The sequence below is a fragment of the Somniosus microcephalus genome, chromosome 17 (assembly GCF_052327205.1).
Source record: "Somniosus microcephalus isolate GS21.2 chromosome 17, FLI_Smic_1.0, whole genome shotgun sequence".
Lineage (NCBI taxonomy): Eukaryota > Metazoa > Chordata > Chondrichthyes > Squaliformes > Somniosidae > Somniosus > Somniosus microcephalus.
In genome coordinates this window covers 10,968,644-10,985,405 of record NC_141003.1, presented here as the reverse complement: position 1 = coordinate 10,985,405, position 16,762 = coordinate 10,968,644, and the positions used below count along the sequence as shown (strand labels likewise).

Below are 16,762 nucleotides of genomic sequence, written 5' to 3'. Positions count from 1 at the left end.
TCGCCCAGGAGGTGCACCTCCTAGATGAAATGTCCGCGGATTCTGAGCGCCGCCACAAGGAGTTCATGGGGGTTGTGGGACAGTTGCCTCAGGCCATTGAGTCCCTGGCTCATAGTGTGGCCGCTTTCGGGGACTCACAGGCCAGGGGTGTCGACCAACTCGCGGCAGCACAGGCCAGGGGTGTCGAACAACTCGCGGCAGCACAGGCCAGGGGTGTCGACCAACTCGCGGCAGCACAGGACAGGGGTGTCCATCAACTCGCGGCAGCGCAGGACGCAAGTCGCGAGTTCATGAGTGGTGCCATGCAGACACTCACTGATCTGATGCGGGCACAGACCACGGCAGTTCGGGCACTCACTTCTGCCACACTCGCTGTGTCGCAGAAGCATCGCCAGGGCACCCGCCGCCCTGCTGCAGCACAGCGGTCTGGCCTCCACCAGATTGCTGCGCTTGCTGCACTGCCAGCCCGGCCGAGTGCCAGTGTCTCTGGCGACCAGCGAGCGCCTGGCATCAGCCAGCTTGCCCCCATTGCTGCAGCCGCCACTGCAACTTCCCCAGCCAAGGTGCGACGAGCTGCTGCAGACACTGATGCTGCCCAGCCACAGCTGCAGCAGTCAGCAGCCGGCCCCTCCAGGGCCGGACCTCGTCTAGGCCGACCCCCCAAGGGCATCTGCCGTCACGCATTCTGCCCCTCAGGAGCCTTCCCCCAGCCTTGCAACACCCACAGGGCCCAGGTTGAGGCGGAGCAACAGGTCGGGCAGGGGCCGCACAAGGCTGCACAAGGATTCGCCCTCTCGGCACACCCAGTAGAATGTGTTGGCAACGGTTTTTTTTATATGGGGGTGTTTGTGTTGTGGGGGGGGCTTCTTTTGGTAAGGCCGAGGATGAAGGCCAATTGGATGGGCAAGTTTTGTTATTCCTCCCCAGGTTGTGGGAGTGAGATATTTTTGTGACTGTTTTTTGGGGGTCTTGTCTGTTTTTCTGTTTCATGTGGGAAGGGCCCTGAGTTTGTTAAATAAAGCTTTTTATTTATTCAGCTTGTCCAGGTGTCATGTTTCCAGTGGTTGTTGCGTTAAGCGGCTGAGGGCTTGCGGAGCGGCTGCATTCAGGCGCGTTCATTGCCACAATCCATTCCCTGACAGGGGGCCTAGAAGTGTCGTTCAATAAGGCGCTGGCGGACGGCCCTTGGACCTTGTGGCTCCCTCCTGGGCTGGTACTCCTCCTCCTCCTCCTCATGGTCCTCCTGCGCGTCCTCCTGAGGTGGTGGTGCGACGTCAGGTGGCAGTGCCTGAGTCCTGCGGATAGCCAGGTTGTGCAGCATGCAGCACACGACGACGAACTGGGAGACTCTATCTGGCGAATACTGTAGAGATCCGCCGGAGCGATCCAGGCAGCAGAACCGTTGCTTGAGGACGCCAATCGTTTGCTCTATGATGTTCCTTGTGGCTTGATGGCTTTCGTTGTATGCCTCCTCCGCAGGGGTCCTGGGCGCGCGGAGCGGAGTCATGAGCCATGTACACAAAGGGTAGCCCTTGTCCCCGATAAGCCATCCCCTTGGTGGAGGCTGTGCCTCGAACATGTCAGCCACAGTAGTCTGGCGCAGGATAAATGCATCGTGGCTGCTTCCTGGAAAGCGGGCATTGACAGCTAGGATGCGCTGCCTGTGGTCACACACCAGCTGTACATTGAGGGAATGGTAGCCCTTCCGGTTGCGGTAATCCTCGGCATTGTCGATAGGTGCCCGCATAGCCACATGCGTGCAGTCAATGGCGCCCTGCACCATGGGGAAGTCCGCGATCCTGCCAAATCCGACTGCACGCTGCTCCTGCCTCTCTAGGGTCATGGGGAAGGAGATGAATTGGTGTCTCCTCGCGAAAAGGGCATCGGTGACCTGCCGGATGCAGCGATGCGCGGCAAACTGGGAGATGTTCGCTATGTCCCCAGCAGCGGCTTGGAAGGAGCCGCTTGCATAAAAGTTCAGAGCCACCGTGACCTTCACTTCCACCGAGAGAGACGTCCTGCACATCAGCTGTGGACGCAGATCTCTGTGAAGCAGCTGGCAGATCTCTGCAACCACCTCCCTTCTGAAGCGCAGCCTCTTAACACAATGCGCGGCAGTCATGGTGAGATAGGACACCTGCTGCCGGTATTCCCTGAGTGGGTAAGGCCTACATTGCCGACGCCTGATGGCCCCTCTGCGTCTAGGCATGGCTGGCCCTCTCACACAACGTCTGCGAGCCCTTCGCACATAATGCTGGAACTGAGGGTTGGAACCCCATACAGCCCCCATAATAAACTTGCAAACAGTGAAATCACAATGATTCAAATTTCCAAGCTCTGGCCAGAAGCCAAAAATACCTCTCCTATGTTGTCCCAAATCAGTAAGCTCTGTTCCTTGGTCTCTGTCCAGAAATCCAAAGCACTAAAGTCATTGCAGCAAAATGGCTGGGCTTTATAGGTCAGTGTAAGTGCTCTTTAATTAGCGCTCCCCGAGGCCCACAGGGCCTCTGTTGCATTCCACTTCACAGTTCTTAACAGCGCCACGCCCACATTGGGCGGGCGCCACTGAATTTCTGGTTTGGGGCGCACAAACAGCGTTGCACGACGAAATGATGTCATAAGCTGCGCGCGCAGCTGTGCGGGCGCAAACACTTTGCGCCGGCGCTAAATGTCAACTGAAGTTGGGCGTAGGCGCAGATCGTTCTGCGCCCGGGCGCTAAGTGCCTAGTGCTGGAAATCTACCCCTCTTATGGCGTTAGCGGCTGGCGAACGCAACTGAATTTCTAGGCCCTCGTGTTCCATAAAGGCTACAGGGGCTGTTTTACCGACGGTGCTCTCTGCTGAGTGCCAATCCACGTGTTGAAGGGGTCTCGTGTCACGGGGTGACACTGGCCTGCACCACCCACATTGCCAGTCTGATACCAATCTCCAGGAATATAGCCACAAAACCCCTACCAGCACTACTTAAAAGGATCATCAACTACTTACAGGTGAGTTGCTGGTTGATTTCTTCTGGCTGTTGCTATGAGTCTACAAGTGTTTGGTGCATTCTATAGCTGTTTCAAGTTGCAGGAGTCTGCAGGGAGTGGGGTGGCAGGTGCTGAATGACTTTTTGTTGATTCAAGGATTCTGCACAAATCAGTTGTTCCCAGGCATGGCTGCACTAGTAGGCAATCCCCTTGGAACACTGCATGACTTGGAAAATGAACAGAGGCCACACAGAGCAGGACAAGCTGCTCAAAGAAGGAGGAGGAGGAGAAGGGCTCTCAGCAGGAGACCATATCTGCCCGGGGTGTTCAGGGAGCAATTCTCCTACCTGAACCTCAGCGAGGACCGATGTGCGAGACGTCTGCGCTTCAGTGAGGAGATGCTTACTGAAATCTGCCACAACTACAACCTCAGAGCAGGGCGAGGACCACATTGCCAGTGGCTATGAAGATGACCGTGGCAATGAACCTTTTTGGTTCGGCCTCCTTCCAGGCTGGAGCTGGAGATATTTGCAATCTCTCGCACTTTGCCGTCCACTGTTGCGTGAGGGAGGTCACTGAGGCTCTCTATTCAAAGAGAGCCGACTACATTTCATTCTCTCTGGCCAGAGATCAGCAGGCGGAGCGAGCACAAGGATTCTCTAGGATTGCAGGCTTCCCCAAGGTGCAGGGTGCCATTGACTGCACGCACAGGCACCGCATTTCCACCCTGCCATGTACCGGAACCGAAAGGGATTCCACTTCCTCAATGTCCAGTTGGTGTGCGACCATACTCACTGCATCATGCAGGTCAATGCCCGGTATCCTGGCAGTGGTTATGATGCCTTCATTCTGCGGCAGTCCGCTGTGCCATCTGCATTTGAGCCACCAGGACAAACCAAAGGGTGGCTACCGGGCGACAAGGGATATCCGCTGACGACATGGCTCATGACTCCGGTGCGCAACCCACAGCATGCACACAATGAAGGCCATGCTGCCACATGAAATGTGACAGAGCAGACCATTTGTGTGCTGAAACAATGCTCCCGCTGCCTGGAGCGCTCCGGAGGAGCCCTGCATAACTCGGCAGAGCGGGTGTCAAGATTCGTGGTGGTCTGCTGCAGGCTGCACAACCTCACCATCATGAGGGCACAGCCCTTACCACCAGCTATAGGGTGAGCAGCTCAGGAGCAGGATCATGAGGAGGAGGAGGAAAAGAAGGAGGAGGAGGAGGAGGAAGAGGAAGGGAGGAGGCAACCTCCTTTCTGCCCGGGCTGTCCATGATGAACTCATCCATGTGCGATACCAGTAACCACAACTCCCAGTGTCCACTTAGCTATAATGCAAAATTAAAAGCCACCACAAAATAAACATCCCAAACTAAATTTATATATGAAATCACACCATGTTGCATACAAAAGTCAACTAATCACCCTTGCACATTCCCTTAGTGATTCTTTTCCATGTGCCTTTTCCTAATGCTCCTATGCAGTGCTACCCCAGTGGCTGCAGCATGGCAGGTGGAAGGCTGCTGACTTTCAATGGAGGAGACTGCAGATGGCCTTGGAGTATGACCTCGAGGACCTCTGGGCCGAGAAGGCCTGGCTTTGGACTGCACTGCCTCGGCTTGGGCGGCAGCAGTCTGGGCTGGCTGGCTGATGGGCAACTGCAAGGGCATTGGCGGAGTGGCAGTGGTGGGAGGATGAATGCTGTCATTCTGAGAGAGGACAGCAGGTTCACGCTCCACGGAGCCACTGCCACTCCCCCGGGGCGGTGCCTCAGCAATCCTAGTAATCTGCTGGAGGACAGACTGCTGGCCTGCTGTGACACCCTGCAAGCCCCTTTCAACACTGGTAACTACAGCCATGATGGCAGCAGTCTGGGCTTGTATGACTTCAGTCTGAGCTTCCACTGCAGCACTCAGACGTTGGGTGGCTTCTGCTTGTGCTGCAATGGAAGCTGAGACATCAGCCATCAGAGGCTGCATCATGGTTGGGTCCACAATTCCGCTAATGGAGTTGGCCACCCGTTCCATGCTGGAAAGGATGGGCTCCAAGCTCTGCACAAAGCCCTGTGCAAGGTTGGTGCCAGACTCCTCCATGCTCCTTGACATTGCACTCAGGCTTTCTGGCAGGCCTACCAATGCACCAAACATTTCATTGTGTATATCCATCAGCCTTCTTCTGTAGGCTGCCCCATCAAAGTCCTCATCTGAGTCCTGTGCAGCAGAACTCGTGTGCAACCTCGCCCTCCGGGGAGCTAGCACCTGCGCTACCCTTTCCCCCTGCCCTGGCTGCAGGCCACTCATGACCAGTGCCTCACCATGTGCAGATCCCACCTCTATGCTATCCTTTAAATAACGCGCAGTGTCAGTATTGGAGCTGGTGGCTGCGAGTGTGAAATCGAGCGACGCTGTGTCTTCATCATCAGTGTCTTGGAGTTCTTCTATTTCCGGCTCCTCCACCAGTGCCTGGCCAGGTGGCAGTTCTTGGGTAACTGAAAGGAGAAAGGCACAAGGTAAGGTTGTGGTGAGGGGAGGGGGGAAAGTAAGAAGTGCATGCTTACACTATCTGCAGCTTGTAAATCAGAATAGATTGTGGAATGAGGAGGAATTGGGATGTGAGAAGGAGGATTAGGTACGAGGATACCGTCTTCTTCAATTGATTCAGCCCGGCCGCTGGCCACAGGCTCAGCAATGGCCGCTCCAATAATGGCCAACACCGTCTCCTTCATGGGGCTTAGGACATGCAGTCGCGCCTGTCCTCCTACGGGCAGCCCTTACTGCCTCCGGTTGTGCGTCACCGTACCCTGCAAGGGAGAGGGAACTGTGTCAGTGAGTGTCATGCAATCTGTTTGGCTGATGTGGCTGTCATGGTTGAATAGCTGGCAGTGTGTGCAAGCTGTGAGACATGGGTTTGAGGCTTGCAGCAGTGCTAAGTGTGTGAGGGTGAGGTGAAGCTATGAATTTTATGTATGAGGTTTTGATAGAGATTGTTGGTAGGTGAGTGATGGAGGTGTGGTGATTTGAGCAGTGGCTGAGGCTACTGGTGCAGTTGGTAGGATATAGCATATGAAGATGCATTCACTAACCTTGACCACTCTGTGAGGTCATTGAACTTCTTGCAGCACTGCATCCATTTCCTCGAGGCTCGACTCCTGGCACTGACCTCCACAGGTATCTGCTCGCACTGCCTTTTGACCATGTGTCTGGAGGGCCTCCTGGCCCCCTGCTGATACAGGACAAGGGTTGTGGAGGCTGGAACCCTCACAACATTCAAGACGCATTTGGATGAGCACTTGAAATGCCATAGCATACAAGGCTACGGACCAAATGCTGGAATATGGGATTAGATTAGACAGGGCGTGATGGCTGACGCGGACATGATGGGCCGAAGGGCCTCTATCCGTGCTGTATAACTCTATGACTCTATCTCCCCTCCTTTCCACCTCCTCCACCAAGGCCTCCAGTTTACCGTCTAAAAACTTTGGAGCCCGTTCTCTCCCATGTTGTGCCATTCTTCACCGTTTCCCAGGTCAGATTCCTTTCCTGCATGACTCCCAGCAGCTGCTCCAGCCACAGTGCACCCCCCCTTTAAGAGGTGCAGGCTAGCTTTAAGCAGTGCAGGTTAGCTTTAAGGGAGAATCAGTGGATGTGGTGTATTTAGACTTTCAAAAGGCTTTCAATAAGGTCCCGCATAAGAGATTAGCATGTAAAGTTAAGGCACATGGGATTGGGGGCAAGGTATTGACTTGGATAGAGAACTGGTTGGCAGACAGAAAGCAAAGAGTTGGAATAAACGGGTCTTTTTCCGAGTGGCAGGCACTGACTAGTGGGGTACCGCAGGGATCGGTCCTTGGACCCCAGCTATTCACAATATATATTAATGATCTAGACAAGGGAACTAGATGTAATATCTCCAAGTTTGCAGATGACACAAAGCTGGGTGGGCGTGTGTGCTGTGAGGAGGATGCCGAGAAACTCCAGGATGATTTGGACAGGTTGGGAGATTGGGCAGAAGCATGGCAGATGCAATATAACGTGGATAAATGCGAGGTTGTCCACTTTGGTGTCAAAAACAGGAAGGCAGGTTATTATCTGAATGGCAATAGATTGGGAGAAGGGGAAGTGCAACAAGACCTGGGTGTCCTTGTGCACCAGTCGCTGAAGGTAAGCATGCAGGTGCAGCAGGCGGTTAAGAAGGCAAATGGTATGTTGGCCTTCGTAGCGAGAGGGTTTGAGTACAGGAACAAGGATGTCTTGCTGCAGTTGTACAGGGCCTTGGTGAGACCACATCTTGAGTATTGTGTGCAGTTTTGGTCACCTTATCTGAGGAAGGATGTTCTTGCCATGGAAGGAGATGGCAGGAATGACGTATGAGGAGAGATTGGGTCGATTGGGCTTATACTCGCTGGAGTTTAGAAGAATGAGAGGGGATCTCATTGAAACTTATAAAATTCTGACAGGACTAGACAGACTAGATGCAGGAAGGATGTTCCCGATGGCAGGGGCGTCCAGAACCAGGGGTCACAGTCTAAGGATAAGGGGTAAGCCATTTAGGACAGAAATGAGAAGGAATTTCTTCACCCAGGGAGTGGTGAACCTGTGGAATTCTCTACCACAGAAGGCAGTTGAGGCCAATTCATTAAATATATTCAAGAAGGAGTTAGATATATTTCTTAAGGCTAAAGGGATCAAGGGATATGGAGAGAAGGCAGGGACAGGGTACTGAATTTGAATGATCAGCCATGATCGCATTGAATGGCGGAGCAGGCTCGAGGGGCCGAATGGCCTACTCCTGCTCCTATCTTCTATGTTTCTATGTTTAACTGGTGCTCACCTCTCACGATATTGGTCCCCTGTTGATGCGTCCAGCCAATGAACAGGGTGGTTAATGCTGGCTGGACGCAGAGAGCATTCAAATGAGCAGGCAGCACGAGGTTAGCGTGCAGCCTGCATTGCAATCAACAGGCGCAGGTTAGTCACGCTTTGCAATCCCCACGCCTAATTTCGGGGGCTATTCAATTTAGCCCCCAACTACTTTACACAGCCAGTGTCAGCATCTCCGGTCAGCCACACCCTGGTCAGATTCAGAGTACAGCTGGCTCCCTCTACTCTCTCCGTCCATCAGTCACCACTGAGGGCCGGTCAACACTGCAGCCTCCCTGAGTGAGATTGCCAATTTAATGTCATTTTATATTGAATTGGGAGCAGTGATGTGCTGTGAGGACAAACCCATTATAAGAATTAGATTGAAACCATCAGGCTTATTTCATGTGAGCAGACTGGAGATCGTCATCCCATCAGCTGAAATACCAAGGGTCACTCATTCTGTTCTCATTTTAATTCAAAAATGTTTTAATGAATGTGTAATGAAATAGAGTGAGAATTCCCTGAAAGTCCCTTATCTCAGCAAATATCTGGGTTTTCTATCAGTGGGAGTGTTTATCCCTCAACCAACGCCTAAACACAGACCATCTGCTCATTAATCACGTTGCTGTTTATGGGACCAGGAACAAGGACAAGGCCCAGGGGCGAGGACAAGGCCCAGGAGCAAGGACGAGGCCCAGGAGCGAGGACAAGCCCAGCAGCGAGGTTGAGGCCCAGGAGCGAGGACGAGCCCAGCAGTGAGGTTGAGGCCCAGGTGTGGCTCAGCGTGGACCAGCAGCGGGGTCGGGAGGACCACACTGCAGCCTATGAAACCCAGGCAGAAAGGACCTGCGGGAAGGAGGGAGGAGGACAGTAGCACTATGTTTGTGTGTGTGTGTGCTAGGCCAATGTAGCAGAGCCTGGTCTCCAATCGTCATGGATCCCCTTGCCATTGGACCAAGACCTTGCTCTGTCAAGCCCGTGTGGTAGCTGGTGTGCAACGGCCACCCCACGTTAAAAGAATTCACGCACAGGCATCTTCCACCCTTCAAAATGAAGCTCGGGACCTGGAACGTCAGGACCCTCGTGGGCAACCCCAGCAGCGACAGACCGGAACGCCGTACTGCTATCGTTGCCCGGGAGCTCAGACATTTCGACATAGACATCGCCGCCCTAAGCGAGACCCAGCGGGCAGGGGAAGGCCAGCTCAAGGAGCAAGGCGGTGGTTACACCTTCTTCTGGAAAGGCAAACCTGAAGAAGAACGCTGCCTCCATGGGGTAGACTTCACCATAAAAAATGAGCTAGTTGAACGTCTCAGAGACTCCCCTTGTGGAATAAACGAATGCCTTATGACTTTACGGCTCACCCTAGCCCAGAACCAGTGCGCTACGGTCATCAGTGCGTACGCCCCAACACTGGAAGCCACAGACGAGGCCAAAAAGTAATTCTACTCCAGCCTCGAACAATCCCTGCCCTGAGTCCCAACGGACGACAAGCTGATCCTCCTTGGCAACTTCAACACCAGAGTTGGAAAGGTCACAAACCTCTGGGAAGGTGTGATCAGCCGAGAGGGCGTAGGGAAAACCAACTCCAACGGTACCCTCCTCCTGACGAAATGCTTAGAACATGGACTTGTCATAACCAACACCTTGTTCTGTCAGAGAGACAAGTACAAGGCTTCATGTCAATACCCTCGCTCCAAGCACTGGCATCTGCTGGACTACGTCATCGTCCGAGCGAGGGACCGCAAGGACGTCCACATCACCCGCGCCATGACAGGAGCTGACGACTGTTGGACAGACCACCGCCTAATCCATTCTGTCATCTCCATCAACGTAGCCTTAAAACAGCGGCGTCAACAGAAGCAATGCCGCAGGAAAATCAACGCTGGAGCACTCAAAGACCCCGCTAAGAAAGCCCTATTCAGCCTGCGCCTCACAACCAACCTGACGACTCCCAGTGATTCAGAGACACAGAGTGTCCACAGTGCCTGGTCTGCACTCAAGGCCTCCATAATCATCACCTGTGAAGAGACGCTCGGTCACTTGATCAGGAAACACCAAGACTGGTTCGACGAGAATGACCAGGAGCTAATAAGCCGCAAGCGCAAGGCATTCCTGATCTGGAAACAGCAACACAACTCGAGAGCAAGAAAGCAGCTCTAGACGCCTGAAGGCCGAGATCCAACAAAAAACTCGCAACCTAAAAGGGTGGGTGGAGAAAGCACAGGAGATCCAGCAGCTAACTGACAACCATGACATGCGTGGATTCTTCAGCACAGTCAAGACCACTAACGGCCCAAGCACCCAAGGCCCTACCCCATTGTGGGCCAAGAATGGAGAGGTACTCATCAAGGACAGAGAGGCAGTCAGTGCCCGCTGGAAGGAGCACTTCGAAGATCTCCTTAACCGAGACTCTGTTTTCAACGCGAGTGTCCTCAACTCCATCCCACAGCATGCTACCCACCACCACCTCAGCACAACCCCAGCCCGGCATGAGGTGGAAAAGGCCATCTGACAACTAAAGAACAACAAGGCCTCAGGAGCAGATGGAATCCCCGCCGAGGCGCTAAAACATGGCGGAGAAGCACTATTGCCGCGAATACATGAACTAATTTCTCTTATTTGGAAGGAGGCGAGCATGCCAGGGGATCTCAGAGACGCTGTAATCGTGACCATCTTCAAGAAAGGTGACAAGTCCGATTGCGGTAATTACAGAGGAGTCTCCCTGCTGTCTGCCACAGGGAAAGTGATCGCAAGAATCCTCCTCAATCGCCTTCTCCCAGTGGCTGAAGAACTCCTCCCAGAGTCACAATGCAGATTCCGCCCACTAAGGGGCACAATGGACATGATCTTCACCGTGCGTCAATTACAAGAGAAATGCAGGGAACAGCACCAACCGCTGTACATGTCCTTCTTTGACCTCACAAAGGCCTTCGACAGCGTCAACCATGAGGGATTATGGAGTGCCCTCCTCAAATTCGGCTGCCCTCAAGAGTTTGTCACTATCCTCCGCCTGCTTCACGACGACATGCAAGCCGTGCTCCTGACCAACGGATCCACCACAGACCCAATTCACGTAGGAACCGGGGTCAAGCAAGGCTGTGTCATCGCACCAACACTCTTCTCGATCTTCCTGATTGTAATGCTCCATCTCACCGTCAGTAAGCTGCCCGTTGGAGTGGAGATAATCTACAGAACAAACGGGAAACTGTTCAACCTCCGTCGCCTCCAGCCCAGATCCAAGGTCGTTCCATCCTCTGTCATCGAATTACAGTATGCAGACGACGCTTGCGTCTGCGCACACTCTGAGATCGAGCTCCAAACCATCGTCAACACCTTCACCGAAGCGTACAAGAGCATGGACCTTACACTAAACATCCGTAAGACAAAGGTCCTCTACCAACCTGCCCCCACCACACAGTACTGCTCCCCGATTATCAAAATCCATGACGAGGCCTTGGACCACTTTCCATACCTCGGGAGCCTACTTATCAACAAGGGCAGACGTCGATGACCAAGTCCAACACTGCCTGAGGAAGAGAGTGTTTGAGGACCAGGACCTCAAATCCAGCACCAAGCTCATGGTCTACAGAGCAGTAGTGATACCCACCCTCCAGTATGCTTCAGAGGCATGGACCATGTACAGCAGGCACCTCAAAGCATTGGTGAGGTAACACCAACGCTGCCTCTGCAAGATCCTGCAAATCCATTGGCAGGATAAGCGCACCAACGTCTGTGTTCTCGCTCAGTCCAACATCCCCAGCATCGAAGCTTTCACCACGCTCAATCAGCTCCGATGGACAGGCCACATCATCCGCATGCCCGATACGAGACTCTCAAAAAAAGCGCTCTACTCGGAGCTCCGACACGGCAAGAGAGCCCCAGGTGAGCAGAGGAAACGTTTCAAGGACACCCTCAAAGCCTCCTTGAAAAAGTGCAACATCCCCACCGACACCTGGGAATCCCTGGCCCAAGACCACACAAAGTGGAGGAGAAGCATCCGGGAAAGCGCCGAACGCCTGGTGTCTCTTCACCGGGAGCAGGCGGAAGCCAAGCGCAAACAGCGGAAGGAGTGCACGTCAACCCAAGCACCCCACCCACCCGCCCCTTCAACCACCGTCTGCCCCACCTGTGACAGAGACTGGAGGTCCCGCATTGGACTCATCAGTCACCTGAGAACTCATTTTTAGTGTGGAAGCAAGTCATCCTCGGTTCCGAGGGACTGCCTAAGAAGAAGAAGTTTATGGGACCTTGCTGTGCGCAAATTGGCTACACTTCAACAAAGGACTTCATTGGTTGTAAAGCGCTTTGGGACGTCCTGAAGTCATGAAAGGCGCTATATAAATGCAGTCTTTCTTTCTCCCTTTCATTTTACGTAACAAGCAGTGTGTGACAAGGCCAGCACGAGTCCTAACACAAAACATGAACCAGTTCGTTCTCTCCACGTGCACTGACTGATGCCAAGTTTTCTGATTGTTTCAGACTTCCAGCAAATGCAGTATTTTGGTTTTTTCCGAGGCTCTAACAACGGCCCGGACGGAACTTGCAATCCTGATGACGGTGAACTGGTAGCGTTCACCGTCATTCCGCCTTTGAAACTGACCACAACTTCCGGATTTGCCGCAGGCGCAGGTAGACGTGGAAATCCTGAAGTTGCGGTCGGTCATTGACAGCTCCTCCACAGGCTGCGCCGTGCCCCCACCCCGCACAGAGCTGGCAATCTGTGTAATCGCCCAAATCAGGGTAACTGACAAAGACATCGGCTCTTCCGCAGTAGGTCCTCTGTTAAATTCTCCACTAAAAGTTAGACCCAAAGGGATTCGGTGTAACTGGGGTTTCAACAGCGTCATTACTGCTGAACAAATGTTAAGGACCTGGAAAACTAATTTTAATTTTGTGCAGGGTGAAATTTGTCCATTTCAATATACTTAAAATTTTTAAGAAACTTCTCACAAAAATGTTTACATTTTTTTTAACGTTTGGCCAACTTTATTTCAGGTTTGCGTTTTCCCTATGTGTGAGAGCCCCAATCTTTGCTTTGCTCTCTCTTAACATTTTTAAAAAGTTGGAATTTTAAGAGCTTGCTCACTTCCTTGTTCGCTGTCTGTGAGAATTCTGCCTTTTGATTCGCTGCTTAGACAGCCCGTTGACATCACAGCAGCTCGCACAAGGGAATCCCCACTAAGTTCCGCTGATTTGAATTGAAAGTTGGAAAACCCGAAGTTCTCGACACAGGGATCGTGAGATTCTTGTGCGGCGCGTTCTTCGGGGCCAGCGGTGAACTCCTTTGCTTCACCGCTGACCGCTAATTCCGGGCCAATGTATCAGTTAGATACCCAGAATGACTCGTACTGCTCAAGAAGGCGACTGAGGTAGACTTTTCAAGCAGGGCGTAAACTATCGAATGCTGTTACATATGTTGTTTCAAATTAATAAATCACAATTTTCTCATTCAAACTTGGATTGCAAAGAACCCTGGTACAAGTTCAAAATAAGAATTCATAAATCAGGAAGATCTTTATTAACCCGCTATTAAAAAAATAAAACTTAAAAAACAATTTTAAGTAAAAATGAAATATTTAAAACATTTTAAGAAAGAACTTGCATTTATATAGCGCCTATCACAGCCTCAGGACGTTTCAATACACATCACAACCAATGAAGTACTTGTGAAGTGTAGTCACTGTTGTAATGTGGGAAACATGACAACCAATTTGCGCACAGCAAGCTCCCTCAAACAGCAATGAGATTAATGACCAGATAATCTGTTTTAGTGATGTTTATTGAGGGATAAATATTGGCCAGGACACTGGAGAGAACTCCCCTGCTCTTCTTCAAAATAGTGCCCTGGGATCTTTTACATCCACCCAAGAGAGCAGACAGGGCCTTCGTTTAATGTCTCATCCAAAAGACGGCACCTCCAACAGTGCAGCACCCCCTCAGCACTGCACTGGAGTGTCAGCCTACATATGTGCTCAAATCTCTGGAGTGGGACTTGAACCCACAACCTTCTGACTCTGAGGAGGGGTGTCAGCTATGGCTCAGAGATAGCACTCTCGCTTCTGAGTCAGAAGGTTATGGTTTCAAGTTCTACTCCAGAGGCTTGACCACAAAATCTAAGCTGACACTCCAGTGCAGTGCTGAGGGAGTGCGGCACTGTCGGAGATGCCGTCTTTTGGATGAGATGTTAAACTGAGGCCTCGTCTGCTCTCAGATCTTTGGCACTGGGCCCCACACAGATAATGGCTTAAGATTTGATGCAGACTTCAAAAGATGTTTTTATTCCCCAGCTAATCATCTATGAGAATTTTAAAGTATGGTTATATCACAAATTCTGCCGAGTTTTTACAGGTCAAACTGGAAAGACCGACAGAGGATGGGTTCCCAACTCTGCCTACGGAGAGAACTCAGCTCCAGTCAGCTCAGGGTCAGCGCCGGGTCAGCTCCAGTCAGATCAGGGTCAGCTCCGGGTCAGTGCAGGGTCAGCTCCAGTCAGCTTAGGGTCAGCTCAGGGTCAGTTCAGGGTCAGTTCAGGGTCAGCTCAGGGTCAGCTCAGGGTCAGCTCAGGGTCAGCTCCGGGTCAGCTCAGGGTCAGCTCTGGGTCAGCTCAGGGTCAGCTCGAGTCAGCTCAGGGTCAGTTCAGGGTCAGCTCCAGTCAGCTCAGGGTCAGCTCCGGGTCAGCTCCGGGTCAGCTCCGGGTCAGCTCCGGGTCAGCTCCGGGTCAGCTCAGGGTCAGCTCAGGGTCAGCTCAGGGTCAGCTCAGGGTCAGCTCGAGTCAGCTCAGGGTCAGCGCAGGGTCAGCGCAGGGTCAGCGCAGGGTCAGCGCAGGGTCAGCGCAGGGTCAGCGCAGGGTCAGCGCAGGGTCAGCTCCAGTCAGCTCAGGGTCAGCTCAGGGTCAGCTCGAGTCAGCGCAGGGTCAGCGCAGGGTCAGCTCAGGGTCAGCTCAGGGTCAGCTCAGGGTCAGCTCAGGGTCAGCTCAGGGTCAGCTCAGGGTCAGCTCAGGGTCAGCTCAGGGTCAGTTCAGGGTCAGTTCAGGGTCAGTTCAGGGTCAGCTCCAGTCAGCTCAGGGTCAGCTCCAGTCAGCTCAGGGTCGGCTCCAGTCAGCTCAGGGTCGGCTCCGGGTCGGCTCAGGGTCAGCTCAGGGTCAGCTCCGGGTCAGCCCAGGGTCAGCTCCGGGTCAGCCCAGGGTCAGCTCCGGGTCAGCCCAGGGTCAGCTCAGGGTCAGCCCAGGGTCAGCTCATGGTCAGCTCAGGGCCAGCTCAAGGTCAGCTCAGGGTCAGCTCCAGTCAGCTCAGGGTCAGCTCCAGTCAGCTCAGGGTCAACTCAAGGTCAGCTCAGGGTCAGCTCAAGGTCAGCTGAGGGTCAGCTCCAGTCAGCTCAGGGTCAGCTCAGGGTCAGCTCAGGGTCAGCTCAGGGTCAGCTCAGGGTCAGCTCAGGGTCAGCTCAGGGTCAGCTCCAGTCAGCTCAGGGTCAGCTCAAGGTCAGCAGAGGGTCAGCTCCAGTCAGCTCAGGGTCAGCTCCAGTCAGCTCAGGGTCAGCTCAGGGTTAGCTCAGGGTCAGCTCAGGGTCAGCTCAGGGTCAGCTCAGGGTCAGCTCAGGGTCAGTTCAGGGTCAGCTCAGCAACAGCTCTGGGTCAGCTCAGGGTTAGCTCAGCAACAGCTCAGGGTCAGCTCTGCAACAGCTCAGGGTCAGCTCTGCAACAGCTCAGGGTCAGCTCTGCAACAGCTCAGGGTCAGCTCTGGGTCAGCTCAGGGTTAGCTCAGCGACAGCTCAGGGTCAGCTCAGGGTCAGCTCAGGGTCCGCTCTGGGTCGGCTCAGGGTCAGCTCAGGGTCAGCTCAGGGTTAGCTCAGGGTTAGCTCAGCGACAGCTCAGGGTCAGCTCTGGGTCGGCTCAGGGTCAGCTCAGGGTCAGCTCCAGTCAGCTCAGGGTCAGCTCAGCGGCAGATAGAAATAACGTGGACATCCAAAAACACTAAAATCTGATCCTCCACCCTCCTCCCATGGCCCATTAGTACTCTGGCATGGTACCACCATGCTGAAGGGAGGGAAGGTGTGAAGGGGTTTGAGCTACAACACCAGGCCAATGTGGGTGCAAGACACGAGAGACAGAATGACCGGCAATGTCAGTGACATCAACAGGAGAACTTCAGCTCCAGCGGGCAGGGATACAAAGGGGTGGAAGTTATGTTACAGCTGTACAGAGCTCCGGGTAGAGCCCATCTGGAGCACTGTGTTCAGTTCAGGGCCCCGCACCTCAGGAAGGATAGATTGGCCTTGGAGGGGGAGCAGCGCAGATTCACCAGAATGATACCGGGGCTAAAAGGGTTAAATTATGAGGATAGGTTGCACAGACTGGGCTTGTAGTCCCTTGAGGTTAAAAGATCAAGATATTTAAAATGATTAAGGGATTCAATAGAGTAGTTAGAGAGAAACTCTTTCCTCTGTGGGGGGAAACCAGAACAAGGGGGCATAACCTTAAAATTAGAGCCAGGCCGTTCAGGGGTGATGCCAGGAAGCACTTTTTCACACAAAGGGTGGTGGAAATCTGGAACTCTCACCCCCAAAAGGCTGTGGATGTTGGGGGACAACTGGAATTTTCAAAACTGAGATTGATAGATTTTTGTTGGGTAAGGGTATCAAGGGATATGGAACCAAGGCGGGTAAATGGAGTCGAGATACAGATCAACCTTGATCTGACGGAACAGGCTCGAGGGGCTGAATGGTCTGACTGAACAGGCTCGAGGGGCTGAATGGCCTGATTGAACAGGCTCGAGGGGCTGAATGGTCTGATTGAACAGGCTCGAGGGGCTGAATGGTCTGACTGAACAGGCTCGAGGGGCTGAATGGTCTGACTGAACAGGCTCGAGGGGCTGAATGGTCTGACTGAACGGTCTGACTGAACAGGCTCGAGGGGCTGAATGGTCTG

At 53.2% G+C, this 16,762-nt stretch overlaps 1 pseudogene; it reads right to left on the bottom strand.

Moving 5' to 3' along the window:
- Window positions 1-4,391: 4,391 nt before the first annotated feature.
- LOC147105494 (uncharacterized) lies at window positions 4,392-5,139 on the bottom strand (annotated as a pseudogene).
- Window positions 5,140-16,762: the final 11,623 nt, after the last annotated feature.